Source organism: Mustela lutreola, chromosome 11 (genome assembly GCF_030435805.1).
Source record: "Mustela lutreola isolate mMusLut2 chromosome 11, mMusLut2.pri, whole genome shotgun sequence".
Lineage (NCBI taxonomy): Eukaryota > Metazoa > Chordata > Mammalia > Carnivora > Mustelidae > Mustela > Mustela lutreola.
In genome coordinates, this window is record NC_081300.1 from 33,925,916 (window position 1) to 33,939,576 (window position 13,661).

Here is a 13,661-nt window from a genome sequence, read left to right on the forward strand (position 1 = left end):
GTAAGTAAGGCTCTGGAGGATCAGACTCTGAAGAAAGGGCATAGTGCATGAGGTTTATCAAATCAACTTACTTCTCTCCAATTTATAAGGGCACAAAAATTACTCTCAAGGAGAATGGATAGCAACTTCTGGTACACATACTCCAATTACTAGGATATCCTTTACTTTGAACCTTCGGATCGAAAAGAACCCTTGAGTCTGGCATCTCTTGTTTCATGGAGGAAACATTTATTTTCTAGCTTTGCAGAAATTCCTAGGTGGATCTGAGTCCTAAACAGCTTTGTAAATTATATAGTTAATGCTCTTTGCTCAAGTCCCATGCAAGGACTGAGTCAGGAAGTGTTGGGTATGAATGGGCAGAAGTTGCCATGAGAGATGTAAGCTGAAGATTTACAGAGAGAATGAAAATTTACATCCTTAGCGGGTGTTTTGTTGATGGCTTGTAATAGTCTCCTAGGAGGTTTACCTTGCATGTCTGGTACCTACAGAACAAATAGCTTCAGCTTGCACTGACCTTGGTATCATTATGAATTATTTTAACAGGGAGGAACTTGGGAAAACATCTCTAATGTATTAGATACCACCCTGCTAAATGCAGCATCTGGAATAAAGGTCTTCTCTATCTGTCTGTTTACTGTGTGCTGGAGATATGCCAGGCTATCAAAGCCAGCATGAATATGTAGATCATTTTGCTTCGAAAAAGTTGGTACCCAAGTTTGGAATTCTTTTCCATTAATATTTGCAATAACCTGTAAATTTTAGAAGGATAAGAAGCAGAAAGCTATTCAAATACTTGAGGTAATGTTACATATGGAATCATTAAAGCCAACTGCTTAAGAAAAACATACTTCAAAAGAAAATGACATCCAGTAATTTACAGAACCCAGCACTTTATCTCTAATTTTCATCCTGATGTGGTTATTTTATTAGTAGGTGACCTTAAAATAACCATTTAATATGTATGGTCTCCTGGTTAGCCGAAGAAGGACATTGAACCAAATGGTCTATAGGTTCCTTTCAGCTTTAAAAATTCTATGAGTTAATGATTACAAATGGAAGTAAGACCTATGAAAAACTAAATGTACAAAAATCAGAAATCATGATTCATTTTTTAAAAAGCCAATCAGGAATGTATGTGTATCACTTTATGCTGAAGGAATGCAGACTGGACACCTGTGGTTCCAAGAGAGAACAAGGCAATGATTAATTGATAGGGCAAAATAAATCTTTATAAATAACTCTTTTAAAGACTTGCCGAAAAATAACAAACTTGTTTTCCTCTCTACATATAAAGGCTGTGCACACACTATTGTATGAAGTTAACAGCTTCTCTGCTGGCTCACCCAGATTATGCTTGCTCTGTAGTTCTCCTTCTATTACATTCATAACAGGACAGACCCATGTGCTGCTGGTGAGGTGGGAACTAAGGGACAAAGAGGATTTACTCCTTAACCAAAATGATTCAGTATGAACTCTATCCTTATATGAATGCACTAAAGACCTTCCACAACGCATTGCATGTGTTATTGCAACAATAAATCAGTATTGTTTGCAAGAATATGTTTACCATATCAGCTAGCTAGGGGTGCAAAAGGGCTGAGGCACAGGGCAGAGACATAACGATTCATGAAAAAGGGATAAAAATCTCTAACAAACACAAATCACGGTGATTAAACCAAATCAGACTGAGATACTTAGTGGAAGATGCCCATTTAGATTAGTAAACAACAAACTCACCAGAGATGCCAAGAATATCAGGTATAGTAGGAATATTTTGGTGGTAGGGATTAGGCTGATGTGGGGCAAAAAGTATCGGAAAGGGGAAAGCCAAGCCAATACTAGGTGACAAAAACTTCATCATCTAAATGTACTACTACTCTTTGGGGAGAGGCCCAGGGTTTCTCCCTCAAGCCTCAGAATCCTTTTAGAGGTCTTAGATGTACTCCTACTTAAAAAGCTCGATTTTCCTGTTTCCACTAAGCCTTTGTATGTGAAAGGGTGATGCTAGGGAAAAGTACAATAACATCTGTAAGAAGAAGCTACCAGTAGATATATGGAAAGGGGGGGAAAAAAAAGACAACAAAACTGCTAAAACCCTAGGTATGAACACTTGGGAAGTCAGTGGTATGGACCACTTATGGGGCTAAAGCAACATGAGCCCCTAAAGGATGTGCCAGGCACTTTTTTCCCCATGTAAATAATATGCTGGGAACCAGGACTATGAACCTTCATTTATCTGTCTTCGCTACCCTTGTGTGACTGCTGTAGAGGATCCAAAGCTTTCCCTCTGACCACTACCCCTTGGGATTAGAGGACAGTGAGGCCATCTGAAAAGAAGACTGTCTGATGAAGAGGAATCTGCTTAGAGTTAGCTCCAACCTTGCAATTCCTGCTTACCTGTGAGAATCCAAAGTCTTGGGAGAACATAATAAACAGCAGCCAATTAAAAAAGCTTTGGTATGACCAAACCTTGACAACATCCAAAAAATTCCATCAGTAGAAAAGATCTATGACATTGTGTAATTGTTTTTTACTTCACTGACAGAATTCATCTGTCATTTTGGTTCTAGGTAGACAAGCAAGAAATTATTTATTGAGTACCTACCTATTGCATTCACATAAAAGTGGTTGGGGAATGCAAGAAAATTCTAACATATTCCATGCTAAAGTTCCTATGAGAAGAGCACAGCCTGCTAGATAACCCATACACTTAAATGTCATACAAGGAATGAACAAACAAGTATGATTGGATTTTGAGGGAGGAAACAGTCCTCTCCAGGTAAGGCAAACAGGAAATGCTTTCTGGATATGCTAACATTTGAACTTGGCCTTGAAAGATTGGTAGTTACGGGGATGAGGATATACCATAGTTTTCCATTTTTGTATTGGGTTTTCAACATTTAACATTGATCAAATCACATGTGCATGACTAATAAAAGTGTACATTTATCTCAGTAAATATATTTCTATCCCCTGTTAGCCTCAAAAAAGCTATATTTAAATTTGTTCAGCATTTGAATATCAATGATGTTTTTAAAATTGAGGAAACCTGTTATGTCCATAGGCTGGCAGGGCAGAGACATTCTGGGGTCAAGACAGGAGCAGTAAAAATGTAAAAGAAGAAAGAGAGATTTGTTGGAAAGATTTATGACACACAGATGATTATTTATTTATTGTTATTATTTTTAATTTTCTAATTTTTTATTTTATTGCTGTGTGACTTGAGCTCAATCATCAAACCTCTCTGTGCTTTGGATCAATTACCCATGAGACAATGCTGGAAAGAAGGAAAAAGCATGACTATAAATAGTTTGGTTGATATAAAATCCTATATAAATGAGTAACAAGTGTAAAGAGATATGTTTAATTAGATATTGATTAAGTTAGAGAGCCTTTATCTGACCTTCTAGAAGCTATGTATTTCTATTTGCAGTTAACTCCAATTTGCCTCGTGAACATGCACATAGTTGTATCAGTAAATGAAAGTAAGAGGTCTTACCATGAAGGTGAAGAATGGATTAGTTGGAACGCCAAGGTAAAAGGCATGAAGACTCAGCCAAATGACAAAGTAAAGAATAACAGCTTCAACTTTCCTTGAAATGAAGATAGTTGCACAATGAATATGATGGCTATTTCATTCTAGAACTAGGCAGGAATTGGCAGGGCCATACTGTGATAAAATGTCTGTGGCAACCACTTGATAATGAGTCTATCCTGGGCCCTTTGAGGTAGGAGAAAGAGAAGAGCTGGCTGAGATGAGTGGGCATGCTGTTGCCTCCAGCTATGGATAGCCATGAATGCATGTGTGAGTCAAAGAAAGGAAATGGCACTGTAGCATCAGCAAAAGTGAACCAAGACGCATCATAGTCTGAAATCCTTTCTTATACAGAAGACAGATCCATTAACGATTACATTTACCATGATTTTTGCTCTACCCCTCACCAATCTAGAATTACATGTGAATTTCTTCTATCAGCTGAATCCATCCACGCATCTAGGTAAATGGTACAGAATCCATGCTGGCATGGCTCACACTGCACACTTCTCTTGATTACTCCAACCTTATAGTACATATTTTCTACATACTTAGTGTGTCCTGTACTACCTTCTGACATTTTTGTTGACTTTCTTGTATTATTATTTAGATCATTAACACACAGGAGGAGCTTATATTCATAGGAGTGGTAAAAAAAAAAAAAAGCCCTAGAGGGATCAGCATATAATGTATCTACTTTTATACTCTCCACTGGACACAAGGGAAAGGAGGTTGTCATAAGTATTTCTTCAAAGACTGAAAGCCTGAACGAGGAAATGAAAATATTTCATTCTTCACTACAGAGCAGGATGGTAAACTTCTATATGCATTCAACTTCTGTGATGAACTGCGTAGAAAGAGTGGCGTGGGGGGTCTCTACTCCCCAGCTCTGTCAGTGCCCATGTTTTGGACGCTAAGAACTTCATGTTGCAACTCTTTTAGTTTTATTTTCACAAAGAAGTCAGAAATATTGAAGCAATGTGTATATCAAGTCCTTTGAAATCCACCTGTGAGACTGGTGATTGAGTATTAGAATGCTCAAAATGTGCCCCCAAACAAACGAGTCTGCTTTGGTTTAATGACTGATTATCTGGCTGACTTATTCTTATACTGACTGTTTTAAAGTAGCTCATATTCAATACTTTTCTAGTCTAAAATTTTATGTTCTATATTTCCCTAGTCTAAAATTATATATATATATATATATATATATATATATATATATATATATAACAAGTATACAGACACACACACATAATATACATCTACCCCCCCCCACACACACACACACAAACAACATTGCATTTTACCTGAGCTCTGTGATCCAGGAAAACAGGAAAGTCAAGAAATACCCTCATCCTTTTGTATTTCAGAAAAATGGCTTATAAAGTGTCACCCTTCCTTACATGACCTGATAAGACTCATGGATGGGTCACTTGCTTACCTATGACTAGGACGGATACAGACCTTCTAAATTCCCATTCTTTGCCTCATAAAAGATTTAGCTGAACTGTTTGTACCCACTGATCATTCTGAACACACTGGATGTTCTGCAAACTTTGGTTAAGATTTTCTCCTTCCCCCAGTCTCTTGAACTCTAACCAGCCCCTCACACTGAGCAGCACATGCAGCATCTCTTGAGATAAGCTGTTCTCAAGGTAAAACATTCTCTAATCCACTGCCCAATCAAGCCACTGACTCACATCCAGTTCTTTCTACCCTGTTTATGACTCTCTATTTTTTTTTATTTTATTTTTTTTCGGTGTTTCAAAATTCATTGCTTATACATCACACCCGGTGCCCCATGCAATACGTGCCCTCCATAATACCCACCACCAGGCTCACCCAACCTCCCCCAAAAAAACCCTCAGTTTGTTTCTCAGAGTCCACAGTCTCTCATAGTTTGTCTCCCCCTCTGATTTCCCCCCAAATCCTGCTCTCCTTCTCCCAATGTCCTCTGTGTTATTCCTTATGCTCCACAAGTAAGTGAAACCATATGGTAATTGATTCTCTCTGCTTGACTTATTTCACTCAGCATAATCTCTTCCAGTCCTGTCCATGTTGAGAGAAAAGTTGGGTATTCATCCTTTCTGATGGAGACATAATACTCCATTGTATATATGGATGATATCTTCTTTGTCCATTCATCCGTTGAAGGGCATCTTGGTACTTTCCACAGTTTGGCAATTGTGGCCATTGCTGCTATGAACACTGCGGTACAGATGGCCCTTCTTTTCATTACATCTGTATCTTTGGGGTAAATACCCAGTAGTGTAATTGCAGGGTCATAGGGTAACTCTATTTTTAATTTCTTTCTTTTTTTTTTCTATCTTTCTTTTTTTTATTTATTTGACAGATCACAAATAGGCAGAGAGGCAGGCAGAGAGAGAGAGAGGAGGAGGAGGCAGTCTCCCTGCTGAGCAGAGAGCTCAATGTGAGGCTTGATCCCAGGACCCTGGGATCATGACCTGAGCCAAAGGCAGAGGCTTTAACCACTGAGCCACCCAGGCGCCCCTCTATTTTCAATTTGTTAAGGAATCTCCACATTGTTTTCCAAAGTGGCTGCATTCCCACCAACTTGCATTCCCACCAAGAGTGTAAGAGGTTTCCCCTTTCTCCACATCTTCTCTAACACTTGTTGTTTACTGTTTGGCCATTCTAACTGGAATAAGGTGGCATCTCAATGTAGTTTTGATTTGAATCTCCCTGATGGCTAATGATGATGAACATTGTTTGTGTCTATTAGCTATTTGTATGTTTTCTTTGGAGAAGCATCTGCTCATGTCTTCTGACCATTTTTTGACGTGATTATCTGTTTTGTGTGTGTTGAGTTTGAGGAGTTCTTTATAGATCTTGATATCAGCCCTTTGTCTATAGTGTCATTTGCAAATATCTTCTCCCATCCCGTGGGTTGCCTCTTTGTTTTGTTGACTGTTTCCTTTGCTGTGCAGAAACTATTGATCTTGATGAAGTCCCAAAAGTTCATTTTTGCTTTTGTCTCCTTTGCCTTTCAAGACATACATTGAAAGAAGTTGCTGTGGCTGATGTCAAAGAGGTTACTATAGGCCCATTATTACCTACGTTCTCCTCTAGGATTCTGATAGATTCCTGCCTCACGTTGAGGTCTTTTATCCATTTGGAGGTTATCTTTGTGTATGATGTAAGAGAATGGTTGAGTTTCATTCTTCTGTATATAGCTGTCCAATTTTCCCAGCACCATTTATTGAAGAAACTGTCTTTTTTCCACTGTGTATTTTTTCCTGCTTTGTCGAAGATTATTTGATCATAGAGTTGAAGGTCCATATCTGGGCTCTCTACTCTGTTCCACTGGTCTGTGTGTCTGTTTTTGTGCCAGTACCATGCTGTCTTGGTGATCACAGCTTTGTAGTAAAGCTTGAAATCAAGTTATGGCTCTGTAAAAAAGAAAACCTACTTTGGCCTAACCTTGAGACACAATCATGTCTCAGGATTAGAGCTCTCTGCATTGCAATCATCTCCACCCATATTGATCTCCCTCCCCTCACCAGTAATCGTTTTGAATGAAGTCTCTCCTTCCTAACTCCAGTTTTTATTATTTTAAAGTATCGTTGCCATACAATGTTACGTTACCTTCAGGTGTACAACATAGTGATTTGACAATTCTATGCATTACTCCATGCTGATCATGATAAGCTTAGTCACTATCTGTTACCATACAATAATACTATGATATTATTAACTATATTCCTATGCAAATTTGTTTTTTATTTGATAATACACATACAAACACATGTCATGCATACACATACATATAAATACATATATACTGCCCATGTCAAATAATACAAAAATGAGAAATTAAAAGAAATAACATCAACTGTCCTAAAAATATCCACCTAATATCTACAATGGTGGAGGGAGGAAGGCAGGGAGACAGTGAGGGAGGGAGGAGGCAAGAGAGACAGAAACAGAGACAGAGAATGGATGAAACAGCACTGGCTTCATTAATCTGGGTCCTCAATAATACCTACAATTTAAAAAAAAATTATCGATAAAGATAAATATGATAATCGTATTAATAAAGATAAAAATAAAGATTTTATTTATTTGAAAGAGAGAGAGAGAGCCTGTGTGCATGCACACTAGTTGGGGGGAGGGTCAGGAGGAGAGGGAGAAGCAGACTCCCCACTGAACAAGAACCCCCACACAGGGCTCAAACCCAGGATCCTGAGATCAAGACCTGAGCTGAAGGCAGACACTTAACCTATGGAGCCACCCTGGTACACCTAATACCTACAATTTTTTCAATGAAAAGGATTGAATCTTATTTTTCATGAACTTAGCAGAAGTAAAAAATGTACAATTGAACTGCAAGTATAGCTGGATTTTTTTTTTTTAAATCTTTGATGAAAAGATACTATTTTTCTAAAAGATGCTGTTAAGGTTAAGAAAAACAGAGATTTTTAAATTCCATGTTTCAGTTTATGGTAGACTTGCTCCATGCCAACAAAGAAAAGGGCACTAACATTCTCACTTATCACAACTCCTTTCACCTCCTTTCCATGTTTATGTATATTTTAATTTTGATTATTTTATATTTATTAAAATTTAGAGTAATTACCTTCTGTTTTTGACAAAAATTAATTCAAAAAACTCCTAGCAGTATATCTATATTTAAGTGGCTTTAATAAAACCAAGATACTTTTTAAAAATCACAGGTACTAAACACACTGAAATATTTGTCTTGATGTATCTCTTGTTCAGACTACTAATGAGGACATTTCATTATTGCTATTGTCATTTTTGTTTTCAAGAAGGGCTCTCATGAGATGTAAGCTCCCTGAATTCCTTCATGTTTGAAAAGCTGCCTGTTGCTTTCTTGCTGAAACCAGATCTTGGCATCTAATATTGCTTTCTTTCTTTCACAAGTTGGAAGAGCTGTTTCACGGGCTTCTTGTCTCAAATGTGTGACTGTGGAGCTGTGTCAGACCAGCCCAGCACTGCCTTCCTATCCTGCCTCTTGCTTCTCTTCTCTGAATAGCTCAAATATTTTTACCTTTATCCTTGAATTTCAATAATTACTAACTCAAGGTAGTTTTTAGTGTTGAATACTCCATTTTAACTCTTCCCACAACTCAATGCATATTTTGATTTAAAGATTTCTTTATTTCTTATGCTGGGGAACTGATTTGCTATTATCTCCAAGTATCTTTTGTCATTTTGTTGAGTCCCCTACTTCAAGGATACACAATATCCTCACCTTTCTTACCTGTGTATCAAGTACTCCCTCTCACTCTGCTTTAACCTCCTTGTGTTTTGTTTTTCTTACTTGTCATCATTGGGGGTTTCTCAATCTTTCTTTTCATGTCTATAATTTGAACTTTTTTTTTTAAAAGATTTTATTTATTTATTTATTTGACAGAGAGAGAAAGAGAGAGAGAGAACACCAGTAGGCGGAGAGGCAGGCAGGGCTGGGAGGGGTGCGGGAAGCAGGCTCCCCGCTGAGCAGAGAGCCTGATGTGGGGCTCAATTCCAGGACCCTGAGATCATGTCCTGAGCCAAAGGCAGAGGCTTAACCCACTGAGGCCCCCAGGCGCCCTTAATTTGAACTTTTAAAATGCATATCCATCTCCTTATTATATGATTTCTTAATTCCCCAGGCCCCCTTTTCTTCTGCCTCTGTTCTTTTATAGCCTCTTACTTGGGCAGCATGTCTAGACTTTGTTTCCTCTCATACATGTGTATGTATGTGCCTGTGTGTATGTGTTGCGGGGCGGGGGGTACTTCTTACTGCCTCCCCTAAGATCTGAAACCTGGATGCTTTCCTTTCTGAGCTATAATTTGAAATTGGGGCATTTATTTTCTAACCTATCTTTTATATATGTTGAGGATGTAATGGGTTTGGCATGAGCTCCGACAAAATTAGTGTTAGTATGTTCTTCAGAGCACCAATACCTGGTTCCTACAGGTGGGGAAAAATGTAAATATTAGCAGGAGTAAACTAGCTAAAAATCTTTACTGAGATTTTATTCTACCCTGGCCTCATTTTAGGCAGTTGCATTCAGTAAGTTTACCAGCATTCCTGATTCAATTCCTCCTTTGCCTTTGAGATGCTATTTCTGACTGGCCTTACCTATCCTACAGGAAGATTCACTTCACCTAGTTAGAAGGAGCTCACCATTTCCATAGACTGAGTAGTTACTCCCACTGAATGTTTGGAGCCAAAGCATTCATTTCCACAGCTCTATCATTCATGCTCCCTAATTTCCCTAGGAGCTGCTGCTACAACATGTCAGTTAAGAAAGGGAAAAGCTTAACATATAGTCAGTGTGCTCCATAATTAATGACATTCAGGAGAGTTTTGAAAGTTACTACTTCTACTTTATTTCAGAATTTTCCATTTCTTTCCTGGCCTCAGTTTAGGAGTTATATGGTATTTGGCTGTGCTCCTTCTTTGGAGTTGCTGTGAGGGAATTTCTTTGCTGATTTTGACAATGTTTTTGGCCAATGTCTTTTACCACCACTACTTTCAAGTCTCCTCAGTTGTCCCTGGAACCCCAGATGTGTCACACATGTCCAGACAGAAAGTTCGTTCATGATTTCATTTCAGGTGGTACATGTTTCCTAATACCCTCAGGGGGTAATGCCTTAGTGTTGCCGCCGCTGACAGACTTCCACTCTCAACACAGTCCCCCTTTCTGGGGCTGCCTTTCTCCTGGATCTCTCAACATTTCTAGAACTTCAAGCTCTGTAAAAGCACCAGTAAGTTATATGCAGTCCTCACATTCACTCTAAATGCTGACTGGACTTTGTCTCTAGGGATGCAGAACAGTGTTGTATCAAGTCAGGATCTCACAAGATCCTTCTTCAAATCAATGTTTTGACATATCTTTATAGACTACTTTCTCTCAGCACTCCAGCCTGGCCCATGAGACCACACTCTCCTATTTCTATCCCTCAATGTCCTCAAAACCCTGTGAAGAAGATGATCAGGAGCAGATGTCACTTCACCAATTCCCTGGGAAAATACTTAAATCTCAGATGAAGCTTCTCTGAACCATTCTGATGAATATGCATGAATGGCTTATTTGTTAGGCTTGTTTATGTGTATATGTTAAAATAAATACATATGATTGAATATTTGTATAACCCCATAATTATCTATATAGAATAAAGTTCTTGAAATTGTTAATAGGAATGCAAAATTCTAAGATTTCTCCTAAAAAGTTCTAAAGCATCACACCAATGGAAAAAATGCCTGTATCATCACAGGCTTGTTACAGTGGTATGTCATCTTTAGCGTGTTAACATTAACGGGCGCGCCTGAGTGGCTCAGTTAGCAGAGCATCAGCACTTGATCTCGGCACAGATCTTGATCTCATGGTTATGAGTCTGAGTCCCATACTGGGTTCCATGCTGGGTGTGGTGCCTACTTAAAAAAAAAAAATTAACCAATTTGATGGATTCAAATATTTAGTATTTCCTTGTTTACGAATGAGGTTGAGTATTGTTACATATGCTTATTGGACAGTTAGGTATCTGAACCTGCCCTTTGTCTATTTATTTTATTTGTATACTTTTTGTACTGATTTATGTTTAAAAATATCTATCTAGCTATCTATCTGTCATCTGTCATCTATCATCATCATCTATCCACTTATATCTATCAATATTCTGTTCATATTTTTCTTTAGAAAAAAATGAAAATGCATATTAAGGTAACTTTTAAAATGTAGTCTAGTCTTCATGTTCTTTTACATCATGCCTATCCCAATGGCCTCAGTCTTCTGTTTTTGTCTTGATCTCCACTCTTAAATCTGTGACTCATCACGTTGGAACTTTGCTTTGCCTCTTGCCTGATAACATTCCTGATACATCCCCTCCTTTTTCCATGTTCTGATCAGAAGTCTTCCTATTTATTTTAATATCTCTGTTTCTAAATGACAGGTTTTATTTTTCTCTTGGTTGTTTTTCTCTGGGAAGATAACCTCTCTATTCTATATCTTCTTCTACCTATGTAATTTCATCCAATATTAAACCCCATCCCACAGTACATTTCCACTTTTTATTCTCTTATTTTCTAGACAGAATCTGACACATAACATTTATGTAAGCAAGTGAATTGGCTTAACATATTGTATTCCTTTCCTATATGTGTGAAGATTACAGAAACAATGAGATTGTATTCTTTAAGCAATTTCAGGAATTATAGAACTATGGATATTTGTGAGACAATGCTTGTAGACCTGCATTATAGCAATTTTAAAGAAATGAATTACAAGTTTTCTGTGATAAATTGATGTTTTCTTTGGCCATGATCACTCCTGACCATTTGAGTGTGCTATGAAGCCAAGAGTCACCCCTTAAAAAATATTAGTCTTAAGAGACACATTGTCTTCCATTGTATGTAATTACAATGAATTATTTTATATAATAACATTGGAAAATGATAAAAATGTTGTATTGCCCCTGTCCCTGAAGATCTGCCCTATCCACATCCATATTGCCTTATAATAAAATGGCAAATGGCTTATTTGCTTTTTGGTTTGTGTAGGTGCTGGCTGAGTTGACACACTCTTGAATTTCATCTATTTTCAATCAAATGCTCTACATAAACTTGGCTTCTCTCAGCTGCCTGAGCCCATTACTAAGTTATATATTCCCTTTTCATTGCTCCATCACAGTGCTGTAGATTTGAATGACACAAGTCATCTGTGGTTTCGCTTATGAAAGGCTCTATAGCAACTTAAGATATTGTTTTCAGATTGGACTGCATTGTGCAACTCATATCCTAGTTCTGCCTTGACTCCCAACAGGACTCCTTAGGTAGATAATAATATATTTGAATAAGAAGCAGCCAATCCAAAATATTTGCACACACAGTAATTGAATGACTGCAAGTAGAAGATAATTTTCTTATTATTAATCCTGAACAGTTTAGTTCTACAGAATACCTGTACATTTCCAATACGCATTCACTTTCATTGAATTTTTTTTTCTCCCTGACATCTGGTTATTTAATCTTCTGCCAACATTGTGTCTGTGAAGCATATTTTTTCCAGCTATGCCCACTCAGCTTTTAGACTATTGATGTTTTCATAGAGAACGGTGCATGTGTGTCAAATTATAGCTATTGATCTATGTTTGTTTGTTAATACATACAGTTGTTTAGATAGTGTTATGGCTTGTCTGATTGTGGATATATAAATAAAAGGAGGAAAAGAAAAAATGCACTTCTTTTTATATGAATTTCATTGTTGAGTGAAGACTGTTTATTTGAATTGAAAATGCACTGGAATCAATGTTTCTTTAGATATGAGTTATCTTTTTCCATTTTTCAGTATCAAATGGAAGTAATAGGATGTACAGCTATAATACAGAGAGAATTCTATTTTTTAACAAAATAAATCTTTTAAAACTATATAGTGTCAAATTTCCTTTGTCTTTAAAAAAATGTCTTTTCTATATTCTCCAACATATTTCTCTCTATTAAATGAATACTGTCAAAACAAGACTTAAATTTTTCCAGTCCCCACCTATTAGACATTCTTTGTTAAAAGTTTTCAAATAAAACATCTTGCCTCACTAATTTTGTTTCTTGCCATTTTCTAATATTGATTGTCCCCACTTATACTGTGTAATGTTTAGGATGGATATGTAATTTAAATGACTTTAATAATACTAAATCAGTCTTTATTTTCACCCAAACTGTCAAGAAGTAATATACATGAACATAACATTATCTTCATGCAATTTGAGTGTGTGTCAGGCTAGGAAGCAGATGCAGAGAGAGGTGAAGTATGAATCATCTGGAAGAATGTAAGCATAATGTCCACATTTAGGAAAATCCGTCTCCAAACATACAGCAGGTTGCAATGAAAACCTATCACCTCATATCTGTTTCCTTGGGCTGCTTCACAAAGCTTCTGCAGCCATTACCTGAAGGAGCATGCCACTGACAAGATATGGGCGCCTGTGCCTGAGAAATGTGGCTGTCAGATCTGGGAAGGAGACTTGTAAAAGGGAAACAGTAATTTGCTGAAGATCATAAAGCTGGCTGATCAGATTAGAACAAGGCCTGAAGTCTCCCACCCCCCAGACCGCTTTGGTAAAGTGTCATTACTCTAGCATCCAGTGTGTCCCAGCA